Below are 26,898 nucleotides of genomic sequence, written 5' to 3'. Positions count from 1 at the left end.
GTGGCTGAACGCTGAGCATCCTGGATATCGTAGTGCGCCTTGAATGTGCAACCAACGCAGTAAGTTCAATTAAAATCCCAAGTGGGTTGAGGGACATGTTCTCTGACTCGATGTGCCCCGCCTGAGTTGCCAACCTGGTGAGCTGGCGTCGTCCTGCATCGAACACCAGCTTACTGTCCTTTCCTGTTGCTCCCCAGACGCCAGCCGGCACTGGGACGGGATCCGCTGCATGTGCGGCGAGCCTCACTTCACGACCGAGCTGGCCGTTTAACAATGCACACGGTTGCAGGCACTCATTTGAAGGAGACCTCAAGGCAAACATTAGTTCAGGGGTTTAATGGCAATACAGCAAGCATACCGAAGTTCAGAAACACCCCTCTCCTTTCAAAACGCCGGACGCGTTTCGGGACATTTCCCTTCATCTGCGGCGTGTAAGGAACAGCTGATTGCACTTCGTGGAACTGCGCACCTTTTATAAAAGCCTGCCCACCGGCGTGGCTGAACGCTGAGCATCCTGGATATCGTAGTGCGCCTTGAATGTGCAACCAACGCAGTAAGTTCAATTAAAATCCCAAGTGGGTTGAGGGACATGTTCTCTGACTCGATGTGCCCCGCCTGAGTTGCCAACCTGGTGAGCTGGCGTCGTCCTGCATCGAACACCAGCTTACTGTCCTTTCCTGTTGCTCCCCAGACGCCAGCCGGCACTGGGACGGGATCCGCTGCATGTGCGGCGAGCCTCACTTCACGACCGAGCTGGCCGTTTAACAATGCACACGGTTGCAGGCACTCATTTGAAGGAGACCTTAAGGCAAACATTAGTTCAGGGGTTTAATGGCAATACAGCAAGCATACCGAAGTTCAGAAACACCCCTCTCCTTTCAAAACGCCGGACGCGTTTCGGGACATTTCCCTTCATCTGCGGCGTGTAAGGAACAGCTGATTGCACTTCGTGGAACTGCGCACCTTTTATAAAAGCCTGCAATCACCGGTGCCCACCGTGCCATTAAACCCCTGAACTAATGTTTGCCTTGAGGTCTCCTTCAAATGAGTGCCTGCAACCGTGTGCATTGTTAAACGGCCAGCTCGGTCGTGAAGTGAGGCTCGCCGCACATGCAGCGGATCCCGTCCCAGTGCCGGCTGGCGTCTGGGGAGCAACAGGAAAGGACAGTAAGCTGGTGTTCGATGCAGGACGACGCCAGCTCACCAGGTTGGCAACTCAGGCGGGGCACATCGAGTCAGAGAACATGTCCCTCAACCCACTTGGGATTTTAATTGAACTTACTGCGTTGGTTGCACATTCAAGGCGCACTACGATATCCAGGATGCTCAGCGTTCAGCCACGCCGGTGGGCAGGCTTTTATAAAAGGTGCGCAGTTCCACGAAGTGCAATCAGCTGTTCCTTACACGCCGCAGATGAAGGGAAATGTCCCGAAACGCGTCCGGCGTTTTGAAAGGAGAGGGGTGTTTCTGAACTTCGGTATGCTTGCTGTATTGCCATTAAACCCCATAACTAATGTTTGCCTTGAGGTCTCCTTCAAATGAGTGCCTGCAACCGTGTGCATTGTTAAACGGCCAGCTCGGTCGTGAAGTGAGGCTCGCCGCACATGCAGCGGATCCCGTCCCAGTGCCGGCTGGCGTCTGGGGAGCAACAGGAAAGGACAGTAAGCTGGTGTTCGATGCAGGACGACGCCAGCTCACCAGGTTGGCAACTCAGGCGGGGCACATCGAGTCAGAGAACATGTCCCTCAACCCACTTGGGATTTTAATTGAACTTACTGCGTTGGTTGCACATTCAAGGCGCACTACGATATCCAGGATGCTCAGCGTTCAGCCACGCCGGTGGGCAGGCTTTTATAAAAGGTGCGCAGTTCCACGAAGTGCAATCAGCTGTTCCTTACACGCCGCAGATGAAGGGAAATGTCCCGAAACGCGTCCGGCGTTTTGAAAGGAGAGGGGTGTTTCTGAACTTCGGTATGCTTGCTGTATTGCCATTAAACCCCTGAACTAATGTTTGCCTTGAGGTCTCCTTCAAATGAGTGCCTGCAACCGTGTGCATTGTTAAACGGCCAGCTCGGTCGTGAAGTGAGGCTCGCCGCACATGCAGCGGATCCCGTCCCAGTGCCGGCTGGCGTCTGGGGAGCAACAAGAAAGGACAGTAAGCTGGTGTTCGATGCAGGACGACGCCAGCTCACCAGGTTGGCAACTCAGGCGGGGCACATCGAGTCAGAGAACATGTCCCTCAACCCACTTGGGATTTTAATTGAACTTACTGCGTTGGTTGCACATTCAAGGCGCACTACGATATCCAGGATGCTCAGCGTTCAGCCACGCCGGTGGGCAGGCTTTTATAAAAGGTGCGCAGTTCCACGAAGTGCAATCAGCTGTTCCTTACACGCCGCAGATGAAGGGAAATGTCCCGAAACGCATCCGGCGTTTTGAAAGGAGAGGGGTGTTTCTGAACTTCGGTATGCTTGCTGTATTGCCATTAAACCCCTGAACTAATGTTTGCCTTGAGGTCTCCTTCAAATGAGTGCCTGCAACCGTGTGCATTGTTAAACGGCCAGCTCGGTCGTGAAGTGAGGCTCGCCGCACATGCAGCGGATCCCGTCCCAGTGCCGGCTGGCGTCTGGGGAGCAACAGGAAAGGACAGTAAGCTGGTGTTCGATGCAGGACGACGCCAGCTCACCAGGTTGGCAACTCAGGCGGGGCACATCGAGTCAGAGAACATGTCCCTCAACCCACTTGGGATTTTAATTGAACTTACTGCGTTGGTTGCACATTCAAGGCGCACTACGATATCCAGGATGCTCAGCGTTCAGCCACGCCGGTGGGCAGGCTTTTATAAAAGGTGCGCAGTTCCACGAAGTGCAATCAGCTGTTCCTTACACGCCGCAGATGAAGGGAAATGTCCCGAAACGCGTCCGGCGTTTTGAAAGGAGAGGGGTGTTTCTGAACTTCGGTATGCTTGCTGTATTGCCATTAAACCCCTGAACTAATGTTTGCCTTGAGGTCTCCTTCAAATGAGTGCCTGCAACCGTGTGCATTGTTAAACGGCCAGCTCGGTCGTGAAGTGAGGCTCGCCGCACATGCAGCGGATCCCGTCCCAGTGCCGGCTGGCGTCTGGGGAGCAACAGGAAAGGACAGTAAGCTGGTGTTCGATGCAGGACGACGCCAGCTCACCAGGTTGGCAACTCAGGCGGGGCACATCGAGTCAGAGAACATGTCCCTCAACCCACTTGGGATTTTAATTGAACTTACTGCGTTGGTTGCACATTCAAGGCGCACTACGATATCCAGGATGCTCAGCGTTCAGCCACGCCGGTGGGCAGGCTTTTATAAAAGGTGCGCAGTTCCACGAAGTGCAATCAGCTGTTCCTTACACGCCGCAGATGAAGGGAAATGTCCCGAAACGCGTCCGGCGTTTTGAAAGGAGAGGGGTGTTTCTGAACTTCGGTATGCTTGCTGTATTGCCATTAAACCCCTGAACTAATGTTTGCCTTGAGGTCTCCTTCAAATGAGTGCCTGCAACCGTGTGCATATATATATATATATATATATATATTCACTGAAAAAACCATAAGTTATAGACCATATATAGTTAGGAATTAGCATTTAAAAAACCTTATTTTACTCACACAAAACCATTGAAATTCCATATATAGTTAGTTGCACTAACTATATATCGCGCACCCGCAATCCACTGCTGATGATGTCACATATTACATCATTCATGACATGGTCAGTGACATCACTGATGACATCACTGATGACATCTCAAATGACATCACTGATGACATCATCCAGTGACTGTGTGTTTCTGAAAAGTTTAAATATGTTTTACATATTGAAGAATGAGTAGATGTAGAAGTGTCTGGATGAAGGATTTAGTAGGTGCGTGACTGACTGTATGAGTGAGTGATTAAATGTGTCTCACTGAGTGCATGGGTTAGTGACTAAACTGTCTTAATTTGTGCATCATTATGTCTGTTGTTCTGTAAACTGCTGCATGTGTTGGTCAGTAGCTATATGAGTAACTATATGGGTTATTGATTGATTGCCCAAGTATTTGTATGGGAGACTGAGTGTGTGTGTGGCTGGCTGGGAGGTGTGTGACTCTGTGCAGATCAATGTGTACTTGTATCAATGATTGTATAAGAGAGTAAGTATGTGTTAGTATATGTTTCAAAATGTAAGGTGCTCTATGTTTAACTGTATAGATTAGAAAATGGAAGTGTGATTGATTATTTACAGGACTGACTAGGTGTGTGAGTAACTCCATGGATGAGTGACAGAGTGTGAGAGTCTGTATAGGTGTATGAGTGCATATGATAGTGTTGTAAAGATGAGTGATTGTATGGATGAATGATTGTATGGGTAAATGAGTGAATGTGTGTGTAAACATAGGAATCACTGAGTGCGTATGTAGTAACTAATATTGGTGTGTCAATGGTTTCAAAAATTATACTCTGTATTTAACACTGGGTGTAACAGAGGTTATATTAAAGTGTGAGGAGATGCATTGTATTGTCACATGAATGATATCATCAGTGATGTGGTCATTGATGTCAAATGAGATGTCATCAGTGATGTCATCAGTGATGTCATTTGAGATGTCATCAGTGATGTCATTTGAGATGTTATCAGTGATGTCATTTGAGATGTCATCAGTGATGTCATCAGTGATGTCATTTGAGATGTCATCAGTGATGTCACTGACCATGTCATGAATGATGTAATATGTGACATCATCAGCAGTGGATTGCGGGTGCGCGATATATAGTTAGTGCAACTAACTATATATGGAATTTCAATGGTTTTGTGTGAGTAAAATAAGGTTTTTTAAATGCTAATTCCTAACTATATATGGTCTATAACCTATGGTTTTTTCAGTGAATTTTCAAGGTTTTGTAAATGCTAATTCCTAACTATATATGGTCTATAACCTATGGTTTTTTCAGTGAATTTCATTGGTTTTTAAACAGCTAATATCTGTAGCTGTAAAATGTATTCTTCTTTAAATCCAAAAATATATTTTATATGTTTATTAATAACTTTTTTTTTAAATATTTTTTTTTCTTCGTTCCCGCTTCGCGAATCGGGAAGCTTCCCGTTAGCTGACCTTGATGCCGCGAAATAGACCGCGAGCCGGTAAACGTTTCTTTACCGCAACTGCCGCGTTAGAAAACAACATCGTGACGCCTCCCGTCCGCATGACGTTTCGCGTTGTCGCGTGATACGTCATATGACGTGCTACGTTAGCGAACTCGTACGCTTACCGAGTCGCAAAGCACAGGTTTCTGGAAGCAAACCGGGAGGCCCTGCAAAGCGCGTAACGTAAACACAGCAGGTCATGTGACTTGGTAATAACACTTTTCATTGGTTCATTTCACTTTCGGTTTCCTAATGATGTAAGACTAGGTCATATGATCTAAAATGAACACTTTTCATTGGTTGAGAACTATTTTTTTTCCCAAATGGTGAAAATCCCTCCTTCTTTCCTCACTCTGACTTTCATCATTGTGAGAGAAAGACCCTTTGTTACCAGTGAGCAATGGCTTCTTTACTAGCTTCAGCTGGTGCTTCCCCACCACCTCCACCACATCCAAGGAAGAGTGGACCACCTGCTAAAGTTATAATTCAGCAAGAAGAGGAAGAAGAGGAACAGGACGACCTAGATAATCTCCCTATTATGGCCAGAAGATCTGTTGTACCGGAAGTAACGGGACCAGAGGGCAGGGAGATGGTGCCAAATATACAAACGAGATTTCGTGAAGTAAAACAAGTCTGCGTACATTGCAGTGGATTCATTTGCTACGGAGAAAGTAGCATCACTCTGATCAACAGAGCTATTGACAATCATGCTCATGTTTGTCCGAAACTCCCCAAACAATAAATTCTTTTTTTTTGTTTTCTTGCTCCTGTTGAGCCCTTTACAATGAATCGTTTTCGTTGCCCCCTCCGAAAAAAAAACAAAAAAAATATAAAACTGTTCAGAAAAATTCAAAAAAAGTAAAAAAATGTTCAGAAAAATAATAAAAAAAATATAAAACTACAAAAACAATTTAAAAAAAAGTTCTTTTCAGAACTACCTCCCCGTTATTAAAAAATTGGTACAATATTTGCAACTGTGCCAACCTCTATTTCTCTTAGTTCGCTTCCCAGTTCGCTCCCCGGTACGCGAACCGGAAGCGAACCAAAAATTTTTTTTTAAAAAAAAGAACAGTAAGTATAAGGGAAGGAAACAGACAGTTATGTTAAAAGAAAGACAGCTATAGGGGAGTAAACTAGAGATACTATTACCCGTAATCCACTGCTGATGATGTCACATATTACATCATTCATGACATGCTCAGTGACATCATCAGCAGAGGATTGCGGGTAACAGAATCCCTAGTTTATTCCCTATAGCTGTGTTTCTTTTAACATAACTGTCTGTTTCCTTCCCTTATACTTACTGTTCTTTTTAAAAAAAATTTTTTTACATCAGTCAGAAACAGTGAAAGTAATGAAATATAAAAGACTACGTAGAATATGAGCACTGTATGCAACAACTTTGACACTTACAGAAGCCTCACCTTCTCCATGCCTCCTACACAGTTCTACATGTACATCATAAATGCAAACAGAACATAATTAATTATACATGTTAAATGGTTTATTTTTGCTGTTCTCAGAATGTATCAAATTTCACTAAAACAGTGACTTGAAGGTATTCATCATATAACAGCGGGGAAAAAAAAACACAATCAAAATGATTGTGTTTAAAAAACCCATACAACATTACAAATCAGAATTCAGAACTCCTTAAAGTTAACTTACTTTCCATGACGGCCAAGGATGTCCTATGAACAGCTTACACTCTGTTGTGCTGTTATTACTTTCAACCCGCCACTTTCTGAAAGAAAACCTCCATCGTTTTCAAAAACATGTTACATACAATAAATGACTTCTTGCTCTCTACCACAAGTATCCACAAGGCCAAATCTTGTCAGAGCCATGTATAACTCTTGGATTTCTTGTTAGCCAATCCCGTCTTTTCGCATTTCCGCAACTTTCAGAATTAAAATGTTGAAGATCATTTACACAATCCTGGACTAGTAATATCTTCCCCTTCTTGCTCAATCATGTTCTACATTTCCTATCACACTGATACTGCTTACTATGAAGCAGACTTACACTACCTTTATGACTAGTACAATTATTTAATTCTCTACATCACTTTTAATGACAAAGCAATGTAAAACAGTAGACAGCATTGCAGACTTACATTCCCTCTACTCCATGTTTTGATTGGCTGCTTCAATTAGCTTATAAAAAGAAACAGTTTTTCTGAACTCATTCAAAGTGCACGTATTTCTCCATGACGTCCAGTGTTATGGTAAGAAGTTATGTCTCTGTACTACACTTATCCTCAAGGCCAAATCGTGTAGGAGCCATTAGAACTTCTTGAAATTCCTCAGAGCACATCCCGAGATTCTTTCCCTAAAATTTTGGTTTTAAAAACACCAGGTAAGAGTTTTTAAGGTCATACGGCAATTTTTTTTTGAAAATTAAAACAGAATCATTGCAGAATGACCAGCCATTTCTACACTTTAAATAAGCTGTATAATGTCCTGATGTTATTGAAGGACCATCGTGATATATAATTGCTACAGTTACAAAAGTCCTTCCTGATATTGACAACTGTGAAGCCACAAAATTTTTAATTAAAGTTGTCAATTTTGTTCCATCAGGCCTACATCGTTGGAACATTAAAATGACATACTGGCCATATGTTCGTATAAATAATGTGGACATCATTTCAGATTTACATTGCCTACACTCCATATTGTGATCAGCTGCTTTTACTAGCTTATTAAAAGAGACTGATTTACTGTCTGGCAAAGTTAAATATATAAATCTTTCTGAGTCTACACTAGTACTACTTGATACCCTACAGTTCTCGCAGTCATGCTGCCATTGATAAGAAAGCCCAAACAGGTGATCTACATCTACACCTTCAGCATGCAATACATCAAGCATATACATTAAAAACTCCTGACAATCTTGCTGACTATTTTGAGAGAATTGTGTTTGGCCTGAACATCTGTCTAACAGATTTCGAATTTCAGACACACTTTCTATGTTTGTTCTATCAGTGCTACATTTCTCTAACACAGAATTTAACAAACTGCAAAATCTTTGATCAGAATTGACCACAATCTCTTCTTTTACATTTTGTAGAGAAAACAAAACATTTACCACTACATTAGCATAGCAGTTGACACCAGAACTGTTTTCAAATTGAAAACCAACAACATCTTCAACAGAATCCTTTTTGTTTCTGCTTATAATTTCAGGTTCATCGACTTTTCGTCTTTTTGCTACAACCTCCCCAGTATTGGTCACATTTCTTCGTTTCCGGCCTACCACACGTTTCTCAAACAAAGGATACTGAGGCAAATGTGGCGCATACTCTCTTCTCAACCTATTGTATTCCTTAACACAATCTAGATCCGCACAAATGTTTGTGACATCACACTCAATCAAGTACAATCCCGATAAAGTCCTAACTCGTGACAATGCCACATATGCCATACCCTCCTTGAACACAGAACTGCCAATATTCACCAATGCACAGTCTACACTTAAACCTTGCGATTTATGGATTGTCACCGCATATGCCAAGCAAACAGGAAACTGCTTACGACGAACATATAAGTCTTTTACAAGCAAAAATCTAGCAGAACAACGAGCAATTAGCTGTACTTCCTCAATGCCATCAAATTTAATTTTTAAAAATTCAATTCCATCTCTATTTCTGTATTTCACAAAATCAACAACATTACCCATTGATCCATTTACCAGACCTCTTTCAACATGTAAATTCCTTCTTAAAATTATACGGCAGTTCAAGCACACATTCAGAGTCTTCTCAAAACCAGCAGTTTTAGATATACTCTTCTCTAATGAATCCAATTTTGTTTTCAGATTCTCAGACAAAATAATTGTTGATCCCATATGCTCTACTCTGTCAATAGCTTCCAATGTCACAATCTCTTGCTTTTCTAAATGCAACATTTTGTTGTTGAATTTGGCACATTCTGCAAGAGTTGGCATCAAACATATTCCAGATTTTTTCTCAGTAACTTTCTGAAAAATATTCTCAGGCACAACATCTTCGTCTGGATATAAATTTGTCAGTAATCGTGCATGTAAAGCTTCTTTCCCATGCTCGGTCACTTTTCCAATTCTAACATCTTGTAGAATAGTCTTGTAAACTTCATCCTTTGCCTGACGCATATTTTCATGCAGTTCAGCATAATTGAAGTTTAACCATATATTGACGTTGCCAATACTCCCTAAGCACTTCCTGGTATCTTCATGCGTGAGCATTTTGAACACAGGTTGCCCTTTCACTGGTGTCAGCTGCAGAAGATCTCCGAAAACAATGATGTGTTTGCCACCAAATAACACATCATACTCTGTTTTGAGAACTTCTTGCATTCTCAAATGCACAAAGGCAAGCATGACATTGGAAACCATGCTTACTTCGTCAATGATAAGAAGTTTCATTTTCCTCAAGACTCTTGAAACTTCAAAACAAGCATCTCCAGATAGCTTGTGATATTCTAATTTGTTGTCATGCTCCACTGGCAGCATCAGTAAACGATGTAAAGTAATCCCTTTAATGTTATATGCTGCCAGTCCAGTTGGAGCGGTGACAACACAATACAGCGATGACTCTGTCCTTTCCTGCAAATAACATGAAATTGCTTTAATAAGGAAACTTTTTCCAGTTCCCGCTTCTCCACTCACGTACAGTCGGACAGGCTTCAACGACGTACATGAGCACTCTTTCTTGTCATGACTTAATCCATGATCAATTTGCATGGTAAGTTCGTCATATATTTTCCTCTGCTCAACGTTGAGTTGTCTTTCCAACTCTTCTAAGTTAACCGCATCCTCCTGAGCATGTGCCATGGCTCTTTCCACTTCATTCATAGCAGTGGCAGCTTCATTTTCGATAAGAGGTCCTCCTAGTGGATCCTGACTCAATGAAGCAGAACTCTGACTGTCCTGAGAACTGTCTCTGGCAATCTCGGCTGCAATCGTTGCTTCCTGCTCAATTTCCACATTCAACATTTCTACATATTTGGGAAAAGCAGGACATTCTATGGTCTCCTTGGCAGCATTGAATGAGTCTTCGTAACAAAGGAAATCTCCAAGCAGTTCCTCTTCTGCACGCCAAGGCTTAAAAAGTTGCAAAAGTGCTAAATAGAAAAACTCCTTTTTTGCAGGAGATTCGCCACTCAATTTTCGATGGTTTATCAAGTGGCATTTTCTTTGCTTGACCAGACATCCCTCACTTCCTATTACAGCATACACTCCTTTCTCAGTATCTTCTTTGATGTTCCTCTTGAATATTTAATTTTGCAGAACCTCATACAGACAAACATTCTCGAGGTGACTGCTTCGATTTGGATAATATGTATCCAACATGTTGCTCTTCAAAATGTCGGTACTGTTTGGCTCCTTTTCCGCCAAATACTCAATTTCCCGCACAGGTTTCAGAACTCGATTACGCGTTGCAGCAAGACCAACACTCGCCCAAACGATACTCCTGGACTTGGCATAGAGACTTGCTGAAGACAACCGGTCAGAACATTCGTAAGCTCCGATTTCTCGATGCGACAACATCTTCAGACTGAAACTGTACAACTTCTTGCTGAGGCTCTTTTCATGGGAAATGTCCTCCCACATATCCTTCAATTCTGTCTTCTCTTTTTTGGTGATGTAAGATGTCACATACCGAGCCACAGCCATACAGTTATCAGCCACAAACTGTATATCCATGTTAGCATTCCACATGGACAAAATCACCGGGTTGTAGTCGTTGATGTACTTAGACTCTTCGTTCCTCTTCAAATTGTATGTGTTTTTAGGTGATTTCTTCATCACATTATGTCACAGCGAAGACATCAAACTGTTCACTCTTCCTTTAGAAATCACCGATCGTGGAAAGCCGAAACGACATTTGGTGTAGAACTTGTCTTTGTTCCGGAATTTACGACGACAGTACTTTCCACATCGATGGCTTTGGAAACGTAGAACTTTTTCTCTTAGGCTTTTTTTCTCCTTTGCGTTTGGAACAGCACACGTAGAATACTGTTCTATGAAACTCATCACTGAGTCGTCTGCATCCGTTCCAAATTTAGGTGCTTCCTTGATCCACAGCAACATATGTATATGAGGAGCACCTCTTGCTTGGTACTCCTTCCTCCAGAAGAAATCCAACACCTCTCCAAGAGGTGGATTCTTCTTATTCATGATGAAAGACATCATACCTTCAAATCTATGATTGAAGTACCTACATACATTGACTGGATCCAAAGAGCACAGTTCTCCGGGTGTCTTGAATTCGATGTTTTCTACGTTAGCATTTGCCTCTCGTAGAAATTCAAGTAAGTCTTCCCAGCCATACTCAGCACAGCTCAAAGTGAGGAACCATGTGGGAGTTCCTAAGTTCCTCAGCATACATTTTAAATCACCATGACGACGGTACCAGTACTCATTAGTACCACGCTGACACGCCATGAGATTAATCAGGTGAGAATCCAAAATACTGTCTTGGACATTGACTTTATCCATAAAGTCACTTGCCGAGATGTTTTGCATGTGTATACCACTTTTCAAGATGTGGTTCACTGCATATGACAGTCCAGACAGATCGCTTTCAAACAGGAGATGAAACAAATAAGGAATGCATTGTCGAAACCTAGGATCTCCTGCATACAATCGCAAAGTCCGGTATTCAGAAGCAGGAATTTGATGAGGTCGCTCATCATATCTTCCTCCCTGACCTGTTGGAAAAAGCTTTGGGAAACACCGAGCTTCCAAACTTTCCTCCCAAACACTAATGGGACTCCCTTTCGCTTGTTTCATTTGAAACAACTCAATAGCATTCCCCATGACTTCCTTGGAATGCAAAGGATGAACACTATAATGTTCATATATTTCTTCACTAGTGCAGGGTTCTACTTTCTCAATTTGACCAGCACACAAATCGCTATCCTCTTCCTCACTTACTTCCTCTTCTGCAACATATACATTTTTATAGTATTTATTATATTTTTTCAAATACAATGTTGCCCTTTTGACTTTCCTAACATCTACTAAATCTTGCCATATTTTCTTATTCTTTGTCGGAACCCCATTAACTAAGATAACAAGAGGTTCCTCTTCCACTTTTTCTACTCCAATTGTGTTAATGTTTTTCTTCAAATCTAGAGGCAAATAAACAACTCTTCCCTTTAATCCTCTCTGTAAATCTGATGGAGGCAATTTCCCTGTCTTTGGCTCCATTCTTACAATAGCCTGAAAGGGATGGATACTTTGAATCAAAATAGATTCATAAGTATTTAAATCCTTCAATTCAGAAGGAATCTCAACCAATTCCAGATTATTATGAACTGCTCTAGCAGGCATCTGGTTTTTGATTTAATTTGTTACAACAATAAGTACACACACGTTGATCCAATCCCAAATCAAAACAATTTTCTACCATCAAGTATGTTGTAAAATCCTTCCATTCACTATTATTTTCCCTTTCACTTTTTCCATATAAATCCACTAACTTAGTCTGATTCTTATAATAAGTGCGTCGACAACACACACAAGTGAAATTTGGCCTCTCACTTGATTTCACCTCAAACGTCGCAATTTCCCTCTGGAAATTATCTGTCCTGGAAACCTGTACACTATCTTCCACATTACTCTCTTCTTCTTCAATTTCAACATTCTCCTCTTTACTTCCAAAGTAACAAAACTCAATTTCTTCACATATATTCTTCACATCTATTTCAGAACCATGCAAAAGAGCAGCGCATAATTGTTTAAGCATAATTGCTGGACTCTTAGCATAATACAACATTCTAACTAATTTCCTCACTTTATTATGATGCACTGCTAGCACCCTGAAATGATGAAAAACACTCTGGCATACTCTCCTGGAAAGACAAGCCAGTGAATGACCATGCAAACCTATCACTTCTCTCACTCTGCAAGGATCTAATTCTTGCAACAACTTCATTTTCTGCTTCAAACTTTTCTTACTAAATGACCGTATAAAATCACAAAGCAAATTGATGGAATCCTGTCGCACACTGCAAATACTACTACACTTCCAGGTGTACACAGGACCCTTAGGACGTCTCCCTAAAACCTCATTACCTAACACCTCTTCTATCTCTGTTCTCACAAGTTTTTCTTTTTCAACTGGACAACCATCTTTCACTTCATAAGCTCGACCACTGGTGTCAACTGCATGCACCAAATCATTATCCTGGAAATAACTCTCCTCATTAAAAAATGCCTCAGAGCTTGAACTATGCATCCATTCTCCAGAAAAAACTTCACAAAAATTACTACGATTAACTATTCTCTTCCATCTACTATTTCTTTTGAAATCATAAATTACCTTGTTTAGCTTCCTAATTCTATTGATTGTCAAAATAAATAACTTACGTTTAATTTCAAATGCCTGATCAATAACTTTCTCAACTATTTTTTTTCTCTTATAAAAAACCACTTTCTGCTGACCTTTCTTAATATTTTTTAACAAATTCCCAATTATCCTGTTGCGGAACATTCGTTTACGAATATCCCTAAACTGTTGTTTCCTTCTACTTTCATGCATAGAGTTATCTCTTACTCTAGCAGTAACATTTCTCATTGGCCTTTCCTTACCATTTGAATTCTTTCTCCTTTTCTGGACTGAAACATTTTCTGTAGTAATATTTTTTTTACTACACATATTTCTTATGACTGTTTTTCGACTCTTACCCGGTGCTTTCTTGGTGACTTGACAAATCTTTTTGTTAGAGGACTGCTGCATTATTCCATGGTCCTGCTGTCTTTGACGTTTTGCAGCCTTTCTTACTCTTTCTTTGCTAGGCATCCTAAAATCTTGAAATAATCTGCAGTTCAATCTGTGGTAAAATATAATAAAAAATGTTATTAACCACTATTACCCAACAGTAAATTAATAACAGTCATCAAAAACTTAACACACTACTTAAGTATATAATATACTGAAGCCTATCTCCAATTTTTCACTGAACAGGACTCATCTCTTCTTAATCTTGGATAAACCTCACCTACTCTGTGTCCCCTGCACATAATTAAATGTAAAGGGGCAGATTTATATTAACTAGCACATCCCCAGGGATGCACCAGTTAACGTGCACCGCTGCTCTGCCACCCACGGTGTGCCGCATTTACAATCAGATAGGACAAAGCTACATCAAAACCCTGCGCCTGCTTGAAGCAGGCATAGATCTTGACGCAGGTAGGCTGAAAGCTAAAGCAACAACTAAGTGTCGTGTGCAGAAGTTACAAAAAAGGAAAAATGGCGTTTAAACCAGTAATGAGACCATGCTAACGTAATACAGAGTAAAAATATCCAGGATCCACATCAGTTTGGGGTTCACGAACCTGGCAGGTACAAGGCACTGAGGCTTTCCACCGTGCATGTCTCATCCCAAAACATATGTTGTTTGTGAATGAAACAATTTCCCAGACCAAATGCTTTGGATTGGCTACTTCTAAAAAATTAAACACCCCTACTATCCCGGAGTTAGAGGAATATGATGGTTGGAGTAATTTTACTCGTTGTCTATTAAAGATTTACAGGCCCTACTCCGTAATTCTTCCTTTAACATTTCCAGTATAAATCCAAAAGGTTGACTGCTTTGGCAACGTGCCTTATCCACGGTTTAATAACGCTGCCTTTTGCTTTATATAAGTTTTCAAGTTGTATGAAATATATACCAATAGGTCGTTATTAACCTTTAGGTAGTGGTTTTCTTCATGAAGTCTGGTCGCTTCCATACACATACAGATTTTCAAAGATGATCAAGAACTTTATCTGAATGGAGAGGAATGCACTGAGACGCCAGATCATTCACTAATGTGTAGGCACATACAGTTACACGGTTCATGCAACAAACACCGACCAAATATGGCTTGCGTGTTGCAAGGCACACCAGTTCCTGCTATCATCCCCACGTTCAAGTTCTTGGAAAATGGTAGTTATTTGATGCTCAATAATGAAGATTGTTCTGGGTTAATTAAAAGTATTCATTTTATCGTAACAGTAAATGAACGGGTTATTTGCTGCAGAAATGTTCTATTTCCTCCCACACATGAACATAGGGAGTTTTCAATCTGGCCACAAATACCAACCTTGGGAGCACATTTCAACGGCATGGCAAGAATAAGAGCTATTTTGTCTCAGAGAGAGGTGGCCTTGAGTTCGGCCCGTGAAACATTCGTGCTTCACACAGCGAACACCCGTACAGAGGTGCAGACCCTTTTAAATACAGATTCGCCTTTCCATTTCAGCAAGATGGTTCGGACTATCTCTAACGCGTCCTCCACAAAGGGCCTGGCGCACTTTTTTAAAGTTGTTACCAGTGGTCTCGTGACTTCATTTGAGAAAATCTTTGGAGTCATCCCTGCTTTCTTACATTCTATTTTTTCCACTCTGCTTCGTGGATTCCCATTTTTACTTGCATTACCAGCGGACGCTCTTGTGCTTTTTTACATTTTTAAATATGGATGTCCCTCCTGTGCAAGCTCCCGCCCTGCAGCTGCTGACACTGTTCCGCAATCGCATGCTAGAATATTATGGCACAATGCCGTTGGCGATATTAAGCACGGCATATGGATTATCTTTTCTATGCTGATGTGATTCCTTCAAATCTAAGACACTAAAATATCGGCACGCCCTAAACCAACACAAAGAGACCTTCTTAGCAAATAATATATTATGTGTATTAGGGAGGGTGAGATATAAGCAGCCGCGGGCCGTGGAGGGAGTTACGGTGGGGCAGGGAGGCGGGGAGGGGGAGGGGCAGGGTGGAGCCCTCTCCACCCTGCCCCTCCCCCTCCCCGCCTCCCTGCCCCACCGTAACTCCCTCCACGGCCCGCGGCTGCTTATAAGTGTTGCTAACTCTTATTCATTTACAGCATGTTAACGTACTGTCACCATTCGCTTTTTATGTACTATTGACTATGCTGGTAATTTTGCTACTGATAATATGTGTACTTGTATAATCTAAGATACTACGCCTGAGAAGACGGCATTAGTAAATAAACATTTCAAATACACATGTGTTCTTCTTAACTCCATGTTCTCGTTTCTAAGAAATATATAACGACCGACTGTTCATGAGTTCCACGTATCCTGAGGTACTATAAGTTCATATTCTGGATTGTCTAAACATTGAGAGTTTGTTATATCCAATGTGACACTGTACCTAGCATGCTAAGGGGTTTTGATTACTAAGGTGAGTTTTGGGACACCCTAATTCGCCGAGGTTCCAATCCTCTGTCCACAGTTCTGTGTCAGAACAGAAACCCTGCGACAGGGGCACCCCTCAACCTTACTGGAGCTTCATCACACTTGCGATACAACTCCAGCAATGCGCCAACTTTACGGCACAAATACGTCACGCATCTGTGCTGTTTTTGCCCCATGATGCGCCGCATTGTAAATGCAGCACACCATGGGTGTCGGAACAGCGGCACAGAATGACTAACACATCCCTGGTGATGCGCCAGTCATCATAAATCTATCCCTATGCTTCTTATCTTGTTAGAGATAAACCGCCATATGTATCATCGAAGTTTTTTGCATTTCCTAAATAGCGAACTTTAAGGAATAAATAGCGATTCTTTACCATTCCTAGTTTGCGATGACCTATTTGCTAATTACAAATTACCCATTCATTTCCATGCAGCAGGAGGCCCATAGGAATGAAGGTGCAATTTGCGATTAGCAATTACCTCATCGCAAATTACGAATTTTTCCGACGGTGCAGGGGTGTCTCAAGAACACCCTGCTGCACCCCTGAAAAAGAAATTTGGGGTCATATGGCGCACATAAATTTTGAAAACATTCCTTTACCTCAAAAACGATTTTCAACTCATAATTTGAAAACACTGCACATGGGGAAATGACTTAAAATGTCCTTAAGACACATAAAAGCATTTTTTGATTGCCTTTGCAGCATGTTTCAGTCACCTTTAACATGCCTATGTAACGGAAACATTCAAAATCTAAATTTGCCATGCACAGGTGGGAGCATATTTACAAGCAATTTGCTCCACAGACAAACTTCTTACATTGAAATGGGAAAAATAACATCAGAGACTCTCAATTACCTTATAAAGAAGCAGACACCATTATGTCCTTCTCATCAATATTAAAACCATTGCTTTTTCTCAAAAACGATTTACAAGTCATAATTTGAAAACACTCCACAGCTCCTATGCACATAAAAGCCCTGTCAGTACTAATACTTCACATTTTCTCCAATTACAATTTCTCAAAGAAACAAAATCTATTTGTGAAACACTTGAGACAAAGCAACATTTGAAAAACACAACTTTCTTCATAATTTTCTCCTTAAAGCACACTATTTTCTATCTAAATTAAAGAAATCTTTTCTCACCTTAGCAAATACTTTGAGTTTCAAAACAGTCTCAGAAACACACCAATTTGTCTTCAGCAGAGCAAAAGGTATGCACTCCAGAGTCTGCAGCTATCAAAAGCACAGAAATGCTGTAATTCCTCACACATATCTCTCATGTCACCCAATCAAAACTCTTCCCTCACTTTTTTTCAAAGCAAAACCCTTCCCCCCTCTGCCCCCTCTCTGCTTTTTCTGCATAGCAACCACCTCTTGCAAGACCTCTCACACAACAATGTTGCAATTGAACTCTGAACTCTCAGTGCACCTGCATATCCAGAGCATTCTTTCATTTAATGATTTTTTCTTCGCCACTCAAAATACATCTTTCAACAAACTCATCCATGCACACTAACTTTCTGTTTTCAGCAATCAAAATCCACCAATCACTCTTACTGCTTCATTAACACAGAAACTCCTCAGTTTTTTTCATTTTACACTCTCATTTTTTCAACTGCCATTTCATTGCCACACTTCATCTGACTGCAGCAGAACCTTCTCTCACCATGTTTTCTGTCTGGATTGTTGGACATAGTTACATCTATTGGGCTCAAAGGTACGTTGAAAACAGGAATTTACCTAACCTCAATTTACAAGATGTGGAAATTAAGTGGTTTGGCCACAGAGGATTAAAATGTCACCAATTGATACCATTGGTGAAAACCTTTATGCATTTGCCAAAACCTGACCTGTTAATTGTGCACTGTGGAGGTAATGATTTGGGCACTTTGACTGGGGTAGGTCTGGAAATGCTTTTAAAGGACACCTTTGAGCAATTGATGGCACTTTTTCCTCAGACTGCCTTGGTATATTCAAATATATGCCAAAGACAGAAATGGAGGTGGTCGAACCAATTTTGTCCACAAATTGAGAAATCGAGGAAGCATGTAAACAAATCTGTTTCAGCTTACATGAGAGACCATGGAATGGGCTCCCTGTACAACAATAACTTGCGTTACTACATGCAAGATATCTACAGAGGAGATGGAGTTCACTTCTCAGATGAGGGCAACAGAGTTTTCACTCTGAATTTAAGACTGTGCATTGGTACCTACTTATAAGTACCTAAATGTACCATAAACCCAAAAGCTCTTCTCAGAGCTACCCTACATCTGATCACTCACAATTATTATTTTACTCTAACTTTTTTCACTAATTTTCAAGAAAGTACGCTCCCCAGAACGCTTCCCGGTTCGCCAACCGGGCGCACTCCACGCAAAAAAACTAAAAAAACGGTATATTTTTTTTTGCCCTGCGAGACCCTTTCAAAGCCTCCACATCAAACCTAGGGGGTCAGGGACGATCTACTATGCCCCCTTATGGTCATTTGCCCCTTCGCTTTGGCCTCCTCTTGTCTCTCGATCCTACCGAGAGACAAGATGGCGGCCGCTACGGACTGTTTGGAATGTTTACAGACGCCGAAAAACCAATCAGCTTCGCAAACCTCCGTAACGCGAAAAGTACGCGAAGCGGAGCGCTGTTACAGATATATATCTTTTTTTGAACGTTAATTTCTCAAAATCCACTGGAGCACATATATTGAGACCTAGCAAAGGCATATCGGGCTACCAGTCCAAGTTTGCCAAGTTTCGTGCAAATCCATTCAGCCGTTCGATTATTATTATTTTATTTTTTTTTGCCCCGCGGGGCCCTTTTAAAACCTCCACATCAAACGTAGGGGGTCAGCGAGGATCTACTATTCCCCCTTATGGTCATTTGCCCCTTCGCTTTGGCCTCCTCTTGTCTCTCGATCCTACCGAGAGACAAGATGGCGGCCGCTACGGACTGTTTGGAATGTTGACAGACGCCGGAGAACCAATCAGCTTCGCTTCACAAAGCTCCGTTGCGCGAAAAGTACGCGTCCTGGGACGCTGCCCGGTCCGCTGTTACAGATATATATCTTTTTTTAAACGTTAATTTCTCAAAATCCACTGGAGCACATATATTGAGACCTACAAAAGGCACATCGGGCTACCAGTCCCTACAATTTTGCCAAGTTTCGTGCAAATCCATTCAGCCGTTCGGGCTAAAAGTGAGGCCAACCGCCCTATGGAAATTAACATGGGAAAAACGCGTTTTGGGACCCCCCTTTTTTCTTGGCCCCCCCTTGACGAACCCCCCCAAAAGTTTCAGGGGCTGCTCAGAAACAAAATGTGCCATTTTCCTGAAAATTTCAGCCAATTCCGTCCACAAACGCCAAAGTTATTAGACATAGAATTTTCAAAAATCCCATAGAGAAAAAATCCTAACTATATATACCTACTGGCGACCGCCAGTAGGTAATATAAAAATATGTATTTAGGGGTCGATTACGATGGCGGACGAAAGGACAACCGCCAGCCTGGAGTAGGCGGAAAATGCCTTTTTACAGTCTGCCAGCTGCGGGCAGTCCGTCCGCCATATTAGGATGGGAAGCACTGTCAAATTTCCGTATGCCGCGGAAGAACATGCACCGCCGGGGAAATACACCCGACCCCGCGGCGGACGTAACCAATGCAGAGACACCGCCGTACGGAATGACGTCTCCGACCGTCCTCCAAATTACGATGGCGAAAAAGACACAGCAAATCGCAGCGGAAAAACCACCAGCCTGAACACGGCGGTTACACCACAGCGGAGAGGCAAAACATTGCAGAGATACCCACCACAGGCAGATCGCCGTCATGGTCCCAGCTCTACACGCATTTCCGCTCCTCTTCGTGCTCCACCACCAGCAAGTCATGGACCGACGACGACGCAGGTACGCAAACACACCAATTGCTGTCGGAAGGGGAGTACCTCCCGGGGCAGTGACGTGGGGAGGGGGAGGTGCATGTTGGGGAAACAGCATTTACGATAGCACCAATATATCAACAATGCAAAGAGACAACCAGGAATGACACTGAGAAACCACTACACACGAATAACTTGCTTTATTGCACATATTAGTGGTTGATTCCTAGAGTAGCCAGGAGCATGTGCACTGGATAGAACAGAACAGGTACATCTGAGGCAGCACATGAGAGGGGCACAGAGCATCAACAGTCCATGGCAATGCACAGGTACATCTGAGGCAGCACATGAGAGGGGCACAGAGCATCAACAGTCCATGGCAAGGCACAGAGCAGGTACATCTGAGGCAGCACATGAGAGGGGCTGAGTGCATCAACAGTCCATGGCACAGAGCAGGTACATCTGAGGCAGCACATGAGAGGGCACAATGCAGGATCATAACAGCAATAGGGCAGTGTTCATAACAGAACAGGTACATCTGAGGCAGCACATGAGAGGGGCTAAGTGCATCAACAGTCCATGGCACAGAGCAGGTACATCTGAGGCAGCACATGAGAGGGCACAATGCAGTATCATAACAGCAACAGGGCAGTGTTCATAACAGAACAGGTACATGTGAGGCAGCAAATGAGAGGGGCACAGAGCATCAACAGTCCAAGGCACAGAGAAGGTTCTTCTGAGGCAGCACATGAGAGGGGCTAAGTGCATCAACAGTCCATTGCAAGGCACAGAACAGGTACATCTGAGGCAGCACATGAGAGGGGCTAAGTGAATCAACAGTCCATGGCACAGAGCAGGTACATCTGAGGCAGCACATGAGAGGGCACAATGCAGTATCATAACAGCAACAGGGCAGTGTTCATAACAGAACAGGTACATCTGAGGCAGCACATGCGAGGGGCTAAGTGCATCAACAGTCCATGGCACAGAGCAGGTACATCTGAGGCAGCACATTAGAGGGGCACAGAGCATCAACAGTCCATGGCAAGGCACAGGTACATCTGAGGCAGCACATGAGAGGGGCTAAGTGCATCAACTGTCCATGGCACAGAGCAGGTACATCAAGAGGCAGCACATGAGAGGGGCTAAGTGCATCAGCAGTCCATGGCAAGGCACAGAACAGGTACACCTGAGGCAGCACATGAGAGGGGCTAAGTGCATCAACAGTCCATGGCACAGAACAGGTACACCTGAGGCAGCACATGAGAGGGGCTAAGTGCATCAACAGTCCATGGCACAGAGCAGGTACATCAGAGGCAGCACATGAGAGGGGCTAAATGCATCAGCAGGCCATGGCAAGGCACAGGACAGGTACATCTGAGGCAGAATATGAGAGGGGCTAGGTGCATCAACAGTCCATGGCACAGAGCAGGTACATCAGAGGCAGCACGTGAGAGGGGCTAAGTGCATCAGCAGTCTATGGCAAGGCACAGAACAGGTACATCTGAGGCAGCACATGAAAGGGGCTAAGTGCATCAACAGTCCATGGCAAGGCACAGAACAGGTACATCTAAGGCAGTACATGAGAGGGGCTAAGTGCATCAACAGTCCATGGCACAGAGCAGGTACATCTGAGGCAGCACATGAGAGGGCACAATGCAGTATCATAACAGCAACAGGGCAGTGTTCATAACAGAACAGGTACATCTGAGGCAGCACATGAGAGGGGCACAGAGCATCAACAGTCCAAGGCACAGAGCAGGTACTTCTGAGGCAGCACATGAGAGGGGCTAAGTGCATCAAAAGTCCATGGCAAGGCACAGAACAGGTACATCTGAGGCAGCACATGGGAGGGGCTAAGTGCATCAACAGTCCATGGCACAGAGCAGGTACATCTGAGGCAGCACATGAGAGGGCACAATGCAGTATCATAACAGAAACAGGGCAGTGTTCATAACAGAACAGGTACATCTCAGGCAGCACATTAGAGGGGCACAGAGCATCAACAGTCCAAGTCACAGAGCAGGTACTTCTGAGGCAGCACATGAGAGGGGCTAAGTGCATCAACAGTCCATGGCAAGGCACAGATACATCTGAGGCAGCACATGAGAGGGGCACAGAGCATCAACAGTCCATGGCAAGGCACAGGTACATCTGAGGCAGCACATGAGAGGGGCTAAGTGCATCAACAGTCCATGACACAGAGCAGGTACATCAGAGGCAGCGCATGAGAGGGGCTAAGTGCATCAGCAGTCCATGGCAAGGCACAGAACAGGTACATCTGAGGCAGCACATGAGAGGGGCTAAGTGCATCAACAGTCCATGGCAAGGCACAGAACAGGTACATCTGAGGCAGCACATGAGAGGGGCTAAGTGCATCAACAGTCCATGGCACAGAGCAGGTACATCTGAGGCAGCACATGAGAGGGCACAATGCAGTATCATAACAGCAACAGGGCAGTGTTCATAACAGAACAGGTACATCTGAGGCACCACAAGGACGTGTGTCAAGCGCCCCATCCCATGGACATTAATATCAATCAATCAATCATGCCATTTGTATAGCGCACTACTCACCCGGGAGGGTCTCAAGGCGCTTGGGGGGAGGGGTATGCTACTGCTCGAACAGCCAGGTCTTGAGTTGTTTCCTGAAGGCGAGATGGTCCTGGGTCAGCCGAAGGTGGATGGGGAGGGAGTTCCAAGTCTTGGCAGCCAGGTAAGAGAAGGATCTTCCTCCGGCGGTGGCTCTTCGGATGCGTGGTACGGCTGCGAGGGCGAGGCTGGTGGACCGTAGCTGGCAGGTGGGCGTGTAGAAGGTCAGGCGGTCGTTGAGGTACTTGGGGCCCAGGTCATGAGAGACTTGTGTGCGTGAGTGAGGAGCCAGAACGTGATCCTCTTGTCGACGGGGAGCCAGTGCAGGTTCCTCAGGTGGCTGGAGATGTGGCTGCATCGGGGGACATCCAGGATGAGTCGGGCGGAGGCGTTCTGGATGCGCTGGAGTCTTTAATAATGCAAGGGTGGTTACAATGGACAATCTAGACACCAAGTACAATGACATGTGAGTGATGGGAACTACACCTCACAGCACAGAATCTGGTGGACTGTTGACCTAGCAGCCTCGGACACAGTGGCAGGATCTGATACAGGATTGGGAGATACAGCCACAGCTCTAGTGACTGACACATGAGCCATAGACCCAGACACACTGCCAGCACCAGAAACAGGAGTGTGAGACAGCCACAGCTCTAGTGACTGACACATGAGCCATAGACCCAGACACACTGCCAGCACCAGAAACAGGAGTGTGAGACACAGCCACAGCTCTAGTGACTGACACATGAGCCATAGACCCAGACACACTGCCAGCACCAGAAACAGGAGTGTGAGACACAGCGGCATCTCTAGTGACTGACACATGAGCCATAGACCCAGACACACTGCCAGCACCAGAAACAGGAGTGTGAGACACAGACACACTGACTGACACATGAGCCATAGACTCAGACACACTGCCAGCACCAGATACAGGAGTGAGAGACACAGCCACAGCTCTAGTGACTGACGCATGAGCCATAGACCCAGATACAGGAGTGTGAGACACAGCCACAGCTCTAGTGACTGACACATGAGCCATAGACCCAGACACACTGCCAGGACATGTCCCTGTACAGTGACCAACAAATGCCATGCCAGCATCTGAGACATGAGAGTGGCGGACACACACAGTGGCAGTACCTGAAACAGGAGAGGGCACAACTGACACAGTGCTACTACATGAGGCATGACAGCGAACAACAGACACAGTGCCATTATCTGACACATGAGAGTGAACTGCAGCTGACCCACTAGGACCACTGAAATGATAAGCCACAGGGCTGTATGGGCCAGGAGGCAGGGTGGCTCTGGGAGCTGGTGACAGCTGTACTGGAGCGACATTGGGGTGGTCAGGTGTCACTGGTGTGTGTCTCCGTTTCTTTGGGATATATAAGGGCACACTGGACATGACTGGACTGGTAAGTGGTGTGGCCTCATTAGAAACATCAACCATCAAAGGTGGATCATGTGCTGGTGGGGGTCTGTTCTCTGGGGACGTGCTGGACCCTGCTTGACGTTTGCTGTGGCCCTGCCTTCTGCCCTCTGCATCATGTGTAATGGGGGATGCAACAACAGTGTACTCCTTCCTCTGCTTCAGCGGGGTGTGTATGGGAGTAGAGGTATGGGGGACTCCACTGCTGACACATGTGTTTTACGTTCCTTCATCAACACAAGTCTCAGGGGACGCAGGGGTGATGTATGCCTGGCCTTGGTGGAGCTTGTGTCCATGGGAGAACCCTTGGCCCTGGGAGGTGCCTTGGCCGTAGGAGATGTCCTGTCTTTGGAATGTGCTTTATCTGTGGGCGGTGCTCTGTCCCTGGGAGTTGGTTTGTCCTTTGTAGTGTCCCTGTCCATTGTAGTGTCCCTGTTCTTTGAAGTGTCCCTGTCCTTGGGAGTGTCCCTGGCCTTGGGAGGTGCCCTGTCCTTTGAAGTGTCCTTGTCCCTGGGAGTGTCCCAGGGATTGGGAGGTGCCCTGTCCTTTGAAGTGTCCTTGTCCCTGGGAGTGTCCCTGGCCTTGGGACGTGCCCTGTCCTTTGAAGTGTCCTTGTCCCTGGGAGTGTCCCTGGCCTTGGGAGGTGCCCTTTCCTTTGAAGTGTCCTTGTCCTTGGGAGTGTCCCTGGCCTTGGGAGGTGCCCTTTCCTTTGAAGTGTCATTGTCCTTGGGAGTGTCCCGGGCCTTGGGAGTCCAGCAACCACCGGATTGAGTTTTTAGACATTTGGGTGGAACACCAGGAATAAAAACTAAAGGTTTCATTATACACGAAACCAACAGCAAGAAATACGCTGTTACAATACAACAGTTTCCACCCACGATGCCAAAGGGACAGCATACCCTACAGTCAGTTTCTCCGTATTAGGAGAAATTGCACTGATGTTAGAGATTTTCTAACTCAATCTGATATCCTCAAACACAAATTACTACACAGAGGATATCCTCCTAAACTGGTCAAAGATTCATTCAAACGGGCCAGGTATTCTAACCGTGAATGCATGTTCCTGCCGAAAGAAAAAGAAACTCAAGAACAATTAACCCGCCTTTCGAGCCTGAACCACAAAGTGCACCAGATTATCAACTCTAGCTGGCACCTTCTAAACCTAGAGAAAGAAAAGGATGTCTTACCTAAACCCATCTTTGCCTTCAAGAGGAATAAAAATCTAAAGAAATTACCTCGTGAGAGGCAAGATGCCTGAACCTGATAACCTTTCCCAGACGGCTGTCACCAGATCTAACCCGATCTATGGGAACCATCGATGCGGAACATGTCAAGCGTGCCCCCATGCTATCGTGGGTGATACCATCACCACCACGTATCGAACCATTTCGGTAGCCCACAACAAAAGACTGACCAACTGTCGCATGAGCAATGTTATTTATTTAATACTCTGCCCGTGCAATCTACCCTATGTGGGGGAAACAGGACGCGAATGCCGCTTCAGAATCAGTGAGCACCGATCTAACATAAAAAACATGAAAACCAATACCCCTATTGTACCCCACTGGATGGAAAAAGGACACTCTGAGAAAGACCTGAGATGGTTTATTCTTGAGAAAATCCAGGCCAAACCAGGGGTTAATCCCACCTATCTTCAAAAAAAGAGAGAGGTCTTCTGGATCTTTTTCCTGAATTCTGTGAAATTTGCCCTCAATGAGGAATGCCCTTGGCAGAACGCTATTATGTAACAACTATCCATGTATGATATTCTGAGATTGTCATCTGGACTTGGAGTCCTGGTTTCGCTGCCTAGAGATATGTATACACACTCTGGCCTTATCATCTGGACCCTTAGGCAACCCGGCACCTACTCCCTGTGTTTTTAGTGGGATATATGATCGAGTTCATATCTTACCTCGGGCACTCCACACTATCAGCTTCGTCCATTCCCAACTAAAAATGGGATACCGCTTTAATAACTAATTGGTGATCCCAGCTGTATCTGGCCATCGGTCGAGGCTCTACTATCGCTCCCGAAAAGTTTTTTCTTTCTACTTTGTTCCCCCAGGCTAGAGGGAATTAAAATGGATAAAACATATTGTAAGATGGCCGCCGCATGAAAAATTGGGAAGGAGTCCCCTCTCCATTTCCACCCAGGAAATCGGAGACCTGACTAGAGGCGTTCCCTAGCGTTCCCGCGCAATCCTGTATCCATTACATAAAAACCCTCAATAGGATCAGGAATCTTGAACCAAAAACTGGGAGCAGTCTTTCCTGGAGCCATTGGCAGAATCCCGTCTGACGTCCGCTCGTCTAACCCTGCAAGTAAGTCAGATCCGCCTGTAACATACCTTGCTTCCAGCCCCTCCAGTTTGATCTGCTTGTAATTGCATATATTTGTGGATTTCCGCTCCGTAGATGCACGCCCGTCCCCCATTGTGGATTCGGGCATAAGCTCGAGGAGACCATCTATACTCCCGGAGCGTTTTCTTGAAGCGCCAGACCCTGACTAGAACCAGTGCTCCACCCTGCCTGGGGCCATTAGCAGAATTGTGTTACCACCCTGACTTATCTCGACTTCCACAGTAAGTTAGAGCCGCCTTACTCTCGGTGGTTCATATATTTCTAGAAGCCGTATCCGTC

Source organism: Lissotriton helveticus, chromosome 6, assembly GCF_964261635.1.
Source record: "Lissotriton helveticus chromosome 6, aLisHel1.1, whole genome shotgun sequence".
Lineage (NCBI taxonomy): Eukaryota > Metazoa > Chordata > Amphibia > Caudata > Salamandridae > Lissotriton > Lissotriton helveticus.
Note: the sequence above shows the minus strand (reverse complement) of the source record.